Source organism: Vombatus ursinus, unplaced genomic scaffold (assembly GCF_900497805.2).
Source record: "Vombatus ursinus unplaced genomic scaffold, bare-nosed wombat genome assembly UNPS02015397.1, whole genome shotgun sequence".
Classification (NCBI taxonomy): domain Eukaryota; kingdom Metazoa; phylum Chordata; class Mammalia; order Diprotodontia; family Vombatidae; genus Vombatus; species Vombatus ursinus.
The window spans coordinates 448,744-457,587 of record NW_020955175.1 but is presented as its reverse complement, the minus strand read 5'-3'; the positions used below and the strand labels follow the sequence as shown (position 1 = coordinate 457,587).

General features: G+C 37.3%; 1 pseudogene; it reads left to right on the top strand.

Annotated features, from left to right (window-relative positions):
* The first annotated feature begins 5,717 nt into the window (after positions 1–5,717).
* On the top strand, positions 5,718–6,136 carry LOC114032078 (annotated as a pseudogene).
* Positions 6,137–8,844: the final 2,708 nt, after the last annotated feature.

Sequence of the window (8,844 nt, the reverse complement as noted above, 5' to 3'; positions counted from 1 at the left end):
AGGACTTTATTGGCATATGCATTTTCTATAATTTTAAATTAAAATGAAGAATATTATTGTTCATGTGAAACATACATAAGAGTGTTTTTTAAAACTAGTTCATTTCAACAATGGAAGCATCTGTATTGTGAGGTTATGTGTTCCCCATCAGTGAAAATATTCAAGATTTGGGTTGATGACACTGTCAGCTATTATGTAGACAGGATTCCTTCATGACGTAGTAAAGAATCCTTTTGCCTCTACCTTGAGCCTATCCTTCCTTTTGTTTCTTGTTAAACATAGTTGGAATAGCTTACGTGCCTGAAAACACCAGAAAGAAATCACCAGGGCCCACCTAAAGAGAAAATTGAGAAAACAAGAAAAATAAAGTTACTGAGAACCTCAATCAGATATAGGTGCATGTGGGGAGTAGATATGGTGCTAGGTCTTCCATGCCAATGGTAGAAATAGGAATGCAAGGTGGGAATCATGGAAACAAATGAGATCCTTCAAATATTATTAGAAACTTCATAGAAAGACAGCAACTAGGTGTTGCAATGGATAGAGTACCAGGCCTAGAGTCAGAAATACTCATTTTCCTGAGTTCAAATCTGACCTCTGAAATTTCCTAGTTGTACGACTCTGGGCAAATCACTTAACTCTGTTTGCCTCAGTTTCCTCATTTGTAAAATGTTCTGGAGAAGGAAAGGTCAAACCACTCTAGCATCTTTGCCAAGAAAACCCCAAGTAATGTTACAAAGAGTTGGACAAAACTGGAAAACAACAACAACAACTTGTGAGATAATTGCCTTTAGGTCAGGCTTTATGGGAAAATTTACAAGATGGGTAGGGAGAAGGGTATTTGACACTGGCAGTGAGGGATGGCATCTCTAGCTTTTTAAAAAATAAGATAGATGATTATGATAGATAGATATAGAGATCTATTTAGGGCAGCTAGGTGGTACAGTGAATAGAGTGCTGGTCCTAGAGTCAGGAAGACTCATCTCTATAAGTTCATTTACTTTGTTTGCCTCTGTTTCTTCATCTGTAAAATGAACTGCAGAAAGAAATGGCAAAACACTCACTCCACTGTCTTTGCCAAGAAAACCCCAAATGGGATCATGAAGTATAAGATATGAATGAACAACAATAGATATATGCAGTTGTATTACATACATACATATATATATTATGTATATATATACACATGTATATAAGAACAGCATACTTAGAAGTCTAATCTACATTATTAACACTTTCTCCATCGCTTTCTTAACTTTGTTCATCACTTTGTTGTTACTCAGTTGTTCAGTCATGACTGACTCTTAGTGATCTGATGGACCATAGCACGCCAGGCCCTCTATCCTCCACCATCTCTTAAAGTCTGTCCAGGTTTATGTTTGTTGTTTCCATGATACTATCTATCCATCTCATCCTCTGCTGTCCCCATTTTCTTTTAACTTTAATCTTTCTCAACTTTAGGGTGTTTTCCATCTCCTCATTATGTGGACAAACTATTTAAGCTTTAGCTTCAGAATTCAACCTTCCAGTGAAAAGCCTGAATTAATTTCTTTTAAGTATTAACTGATCTGACCTCCTTTCTGTCCAAAGGGCTCTCAAAAGTCTTCTCCAGTACCACAGTTCAAAATTGATAGAACAATAAATCAAGTCCTGATTTGTAGTGTTTGCTGATTTCTAAGATGCAAATGCTCTGACTATAAGTTTGACAATAAGTTTTCATGGGACAATTTAAGCCAGACCCAGACATTGCTATACATAAAATGGTGAAGAAGATGCCTTCCTGCTATGAGAAAATCATATAATTTAGAAGGTAAGGGACCATAGAGCTCATCTAGTCTACACCCTGGCTGACTTCTCAGTTCCCTTGAAGTCATAAAACAGGAAAGCTATAAAGGTGTCTTGGAGATCAACTGATCTTAAACTACATTTTTCAGAGAAAGAATCTGAGCACCAGAGAAGCAACATGGCTTTTCTCAAAGTCTCAGAGTTACTGGATCTTAACATCAGGTGAGACAGGATCAAAATATAGGTTCCCTTAATCTCACTTCAGTACCCTTTGCACTGAACCATAATGTCTCTTTTTGCACCCTTCTCAAAATATGTGTGTTCTCTTTAAGACAGATAGTTTTATACGTCTTCAAATTTTCAAATAAAACACTGGTAATTAAAGTGGAAAAACACTCTATGTTAGTTGTTCCAACAATATTTTTTGAAACTTCAATACATTTTGTACATTTAGTGCAGAGCAGAAAAGGTGTACTTACACTCCTTTGTGAATGGCAACAAATGTGGATAGTAACACTATATAGAGCTACCTAATGAGGTGGTTAATATAAATGTTCTTAAAAAAATGAAGACATGGGATAGTGGAGATAATAATTTAATGTAAGAAGAACCTATAAGGCTGAATTCAAATCTGTCCTACCATTTCCTATCTGTCAATTGTCCTTCTTTCTGTGCCTTAGTTTCTTTGTCTATGAACTAGGGGGTTAGGGGGAACTTTGATTAATATCTAAGGTCTCTTCCAAGTCTAAAACCCTATGATCCAGTCATTATTGGAATGACACTTGATATGACAGTATTCCCTAGATGCTTTCTGTCAGTGCTACCATAGTGATCATAATATCCTTTGTTTATCAACTCCTTGCTCAGATCTGTTTGATTCTGTCCATGGGATTTCCCCTAAATTTTCCCCAGGCTTTGCCTTTTTCTCTTTTTTTTCCTTTGCTTGGAGTCACTCCTCAATGGATTAATAATAACTAATATTTATAATGCATGTACTATTTACCAGGGACTGTACTAAGTGCTTTAAAATTACTGTCATTTGACTTTCACAACAATCCTGAGAGGTAGGTGACATTATTATCCTCATTTCATAGGAGCGGAAGATGAGGCAAAGAGTTTAAATGACTTGCTTAAGGTAACATAGCTAATAAGTGACTGAGGCTGGATTTGTACTCAGGTCTTCCTTACTCAAGGCCCTGTACTCTATCCATTATGCCACCTAGTATACACACACACACACACACACACACACACACATATAATATATTTATACTCACACATATGTACACAAATATACATATATATGATGATGATTGTCATCATTGTTATCATTGATGTTATTTGCAACAGCATGAACTAGATGCTATTTATCCTTGTTGTACTCATAAAGATGTTCTTGGTTTATGAATGCCTTTCTTAAAATATGGTACTCAGATTTGAACATAGTACTGAAGATATGATTTGATCAGGGCAGAATACAGTGGGACTGTAACCTCCTTTTTTCTGGAAACTGTGCATCTCTTAATTTAGTCACAGATTTCACTCACCTTTTCGGCTGCTATCTCACTATCTTTGGGGGTTTGCGGTCTGCCAAGCCCCCACATCTTTTTTTCAGACAAAAAGGTATCTAATTTTAGTGTTAGTGTATGTATGTGTTTTATGTATGTGTTAGTGTATGTATGTGTTTTATGAGGGGTCAGTGTGAGAGGGGAAATGACCTGTACAACACATCAGGTTTCAGCAGGAAAAAAAAAGGGAAAACAAATGTCTATTCCACAGTGGAATAGTATCTCTCAGGAAGAAGTTGGTCTCACTTCATTTTAAGTTTCTGAGAAGAGGTTAGATCAGGCATTATTAACCTTTTTTTCTGTCATAGAACCTTTTGATAATCTAAGGGATGTTCATGAACCCCTCTTAGAATAATATTTTGTTGCTTACATTCATAATTAAAAGAAATGCTATATTTATATTAAAAATTAGTGAAGAAAAAGATGTATTTTCTCCAATCCAAGTTCACAAACACTCTATAATCTATCCATAGACATCTCAGGTTCCATGGACCCTGGTTAAGCGCCCCAGGATAGAGATTCACCAATGTCAAAGGATTTCAGAGCTAAGGAAGACAACTTAGAGATCAATTCCAACATTTTTATTTACTGATGAGGAAACTGATATAAATGAAGGCATTGTATATCCATTAGAGGTTGGATTAGATATCTCTAAGGTCTTTTATAAAACTGAGATTTTTTTGAGTCTGTGATTTATGACTGCCTGACTTCTGAACTCTCTACTAATTTATTCATTTCTAAGCTCAATGAACTCAGGGACAAGGTCTTAGCTAAACTAAACATCTATCCTTCATTGTTATTGTTGTTGTTCAGTCATTTTTCAGTCATGTTTGACTCTTTGTGACTCAATTTGGGGTTTTCTTGGCGAAGATACTGGAGTGGTTTGCCAGTTCTTTCTCCAGCTCATTTACTCATTTTACAGATGAGGAACTGAGGCAAACAGGATTAAATGACTTGCCTAGGATCACACAGCTAGTAAGTGTCTGAAGCTAGATTTGAACTCAGGAAGATGAGTTCATCTATCTAACATCTAACCTAGCACTTACCAATGGCTCTTTACATAGTAAAGTTGTTTTAAAAAATTATAGTGCTACTTTAATTTGTTCTGAATTAGTGTATCAACCAATTGATTCCTAAGCCTTTCTTTTAATCCTCCCTAAAAAAAAAACCAAACATGGCTCTTTTTCTTTTTTTAACCTGTATTCTTACATGATGTGAATGTTATCATTAGCTGGAGAAGCAAGGATTCAGGATGATAAACTGAAAACAAAGTGACCAGACCAAAGATAGAGTTAGACATCAATGAACACTAAGGTCCTCATTTGCATTCCTGTTTATAATTTGAACCCTGATCAATTCATTCTTTTTTGTTAGACTTCTTACTATTTCTGAAAGGACTAGATTATATTCTGAAGACTGTATCCTTGCCCCATTTAGCCTGGGAGTGGGGCCAGTACTGGAATCTTCCTCTCTACCTTTATCATGTCCCCTTTAGATAGTGAGCAAAGACTGAGCACAGTCAAGTTACACCTGAAAACCTCTAATTCTCTGAATGGAGAATTCAAGTCATTTCGGAGGTAGCAGGAGAAACCAGAGTACTTACCCGAATGAAAGCTACCAGCAGGCTCTTAAGATTCAAGGGCAGACACAGGAGAAGCAAAAACATCACTCCATGTGCTTGGGTTTGTAAGTTTAGCATAGACACTGTATTTCTCTTCTTATTCATCCTCCATTGGGATATAAAGGCCCCTGAGAATGTCAGTCAGACTATCTTCTCTAAGAATAAACACAGGAATTTACAATTAAATCTCTGGGAGTTAGGATTGGGTGAGTACCAAAGGAAATTTCCTTCGGAAGGCAAGATCCAAACCATTTGAAGGTAATAGAAATGCTTTGGGAATACTTCAGTGCTTTTCTTTGTACCTCTAGCACTTAAATGTGGTATCCACATTTATTGCTGTGATATAATGTGATGGAAAGAAAGTTAGATTAAAAGTAAGGAGATGTGAGTTCTATCCCCAGCTCCTCCATGAACTGATTGTGTGACATGGGGAATGGGAGGGGGAGCCCTTTATATATTTGAGATATGTGACCTTTATCTAAGAAACTTTCTATATTTTCCCCAATTTTCTGCTTTCCTTCTGATCTTAGCTACATTTATTTTATTTGTACAAAACATTTTAATTTAATTTAATAAAAAAAAAGCCACTAATCTTTCTTCACTTCCCTTTCCTTATGAGAAAAAAAAAAAATGAGTGTGATGAGACAGATCATCTCTGAGGACTTACATATCTTTTTTTTTGAATTTTACAAATTTATACACTAAGAATGAATCACTCTTTTCGGGTGGTCCCGAGTACCAAAATGAAGTTCAATCCATTCATGACCTCAGACAGAAGCAAGAACAGCAAGAGACACTTCAATTCGCCCTCGCACATCCGGCGCAAGATGATGTCTTTCCCACTCTCCAAGGACCTGAGGCAGAAATACAACATCCGTTTGATGCGGTCCAGGTGGTTCATGGACACTACAAAGGTCAGCAATTTGGCAAGGTAGTTCGGGTTTACAGAAAGAAATACGTCATCTACATTGAGCATGTGCAGCGTGAAAAAGCTAATGGCACAACTGTCCACATGGGCATTCACCCTAGTAAGGTAGTTATCACCAGACTAAAACTGGATAAAGATCGCAAAAAGATTCTTGAGCATAAAGCCAAATCCCAACAAGTTGGAAAGGAGAGGAGCAAATATAAAGAAGAAACCACTGAAAAGATGCAAGAATAAAATGGTCTGCTATACAGTTGTAATTAAAAATTAAAATTAAAAAAATGAATCAATAAATCTCATCATACTTGTTAAAAAGACATCCTTGTTTACCTTAGAGAAAGTATTTTCCAGTAGATTCTAGAAGTCAATTTGTCAAGAGTTGAAGAATAGGTGTATATATATGATAATGTAGAATTAGGAAATTTGTCAGTTGAGATGAGAGTAGGGATCATAAAAGTGAATTTTAGAGTAGCTGGACATCATAGTTAAGGAACTGTTGTTTTGTGCTGAATCTGATTTGTACAAATTTGAGAGCTGATTGTTATATTTTCAGGAATTTTGTAAGCCAGTCAGTAAACGGCCAGAACAGAGTTCATTGAGCTCCTTTACTGGCAATCTTATTTTTTGCTTTAATGGGATTGAGTCAACCACAGGAGAGTATGTTTTAGTACTCTATTGTCTACTTGAAATGAGTGCAGCTTTAATAATTAATAATTGAAAGTGAACTTAATTGAATTCCATTTTGTCAGTGCTAATACAATACTGGCAATACAGTCTGAAACAGGTATCGATTACAAAATTTTTCTAAAATCATCCTTTGACACTGTTTAAAAGATCCGTTGTGGGGGCAGAGCCAAGATTGTGGAGGAAAAGCAGTGACTTGCTAGAGCTCTCCCCCAAACCCCTCCAATGACCTTTAAAAAATGGCTCTAAACAACTTCTAAAGCAGCAGAACCCACAAAAAAAACAGAGTAAAACAAATTCCAAGCCCAAGACAACCTGGATGGCTGATCAGAAAGGTAAATCACACCGGGCTGGGAGATGAGCGCAGTTTGGTGTGGGCACGCAGGCTGCAGCGACCCTGGAGCAGGCCTCAGAGATCTGAATCACGGGCATCTGTTGTGGTTTCCAGACTTCTCAACCCACGAACACCAAAGACGACAACTTAGAAGGTCAGTGGGAAAAGTCTGTGACTGCAGTGAGAGAAGAAGCTAGGTCTCAGTTGCAAGTCCACAGCATGCCCTCGGGGCAGCGGCTGCATCCTGAGCTTCTGGCCCACAGACTGAGGGGGAATCGAGTGGCTGATCAGAGGGGCATTGCAGGGATCTCTTTGCCAGGGCTGAGGCAGAAATCTCTTGCTTTGCCCGTACTTGGATCTGAGTCACAGTTCTGAGGGGCAGTCTTGGAGCAAGGAAGAGCTCTGGTGGGAAGGAGCACTGGCGTGGTGGAGCTTGTTGTGGCTGTGGAGAGGAAACACCTCGCCCCTTGTCATAGCACCTTGGAAGAACTGACACTTTTCAGGTCCCTAGAAGTATCTCTGAAAACAGCTGTACAAACCCCCAAAGCTTGGGACAGTACATTCTCCACATTGGAAACAGACTCTTACCTTAACAAAGAGTTTAAAACTCAAGTAATTGGTTGGAATCATGAGCAAGCAGTGCAAAAAGAGTCAGACTATATTATCTTACTTTGGTGACAAAGAAGATCAAAACATACAACCAGAAGAAAACAAAGTCAAAGCTCCTTCATCCAAAACTTCCAAGAAAAATATGAATCAGTCCCAGGCCTTGGAAGAGCTCAAAAGGGATTTTGAGAAGCAAGTAAGAGAAGTAGAGGAAAAACTGGGAAGAGAAATGAGAGTGATGCAAGAAAATCATGAAAAGCAAGTTAGCAGCTTGCTAAAGGAGACTAAAAAAAATACTGAAGAAAATAACCCCTTAGAAAATAGCCTAACCCAAATGGCAAAAGAGGTCCAAAAAGCCAATGAGGAAAAGAATGCCCTAAAAAGCAAAATTGGACAAATGGAAAAGGAAGTCCAAAAGATTACTGAAGAAAATGCTTCCTTAAAAATTAGAATAGAGCAATTGGAAGCTAGTGACTTTATGAGAAATCAAGACACTGTAAAACAAATCCAAAAGAATGAAAAATTAGAAAACAGTGTGAAATATCTCATTGGAAAAACAACTGACCTGGAAAATAGATCCAGGAGAGAGAATTTAAAAATTATTGGACTATCTGAAAGCCATGATCAAAAAAAGAGCCTAGACATCATCTTTCAAGAAATTATCAAGGAAAACTGCCCTGATATTTTAGAACCAGAGGGCAAAATAGAAATGGAAAGAATCCACCAATCTCCTCCTGAAAGAGATCCCCAAAGGAAAACTCCTAGGAATATTGTAGCCAAATTCCAGAGTTCCCAGGTCAAGGAGAAAATATTACAAGCAGCCAGAAAGAAACAATGCAAGTATTGTGGAAACACAATCAGGATAACACAAGATTGAGCAGCTTCTACATTAAGGGACCGCAGGTCATGGACCCAGCAAAACTGGGTATAATTCTTCAGGGGTAAAAATGGTTATTCAGTGACATAGAGGACTTTCAAGCAGGGCATGGACCCAGCAAAACTGGGTATAATTCTTCAGGGAAAAAAATGGTCATTCAGTGACATAGAGGACTTTCAAACATTCTTGATGAAAAGACCAGAGCTGAATAGAAAATTTGACTTTCTAATACAAGACTCAAGTGGAACATGAAGAGATAAACAGGAAAGAGAAATCATAAGAGACTTATTAAGGTTGAACTGTTTACATTCCTGCATGGAAAAACGATATTTGTAACTCACAAGAGCTTTATCAATATTAAGGTAGTTGGAGGGAAAAAATAGATAGATAGATAGATAGATAGATAGATAGATAGATAGATAGATAGATAGATAGATAGATAGA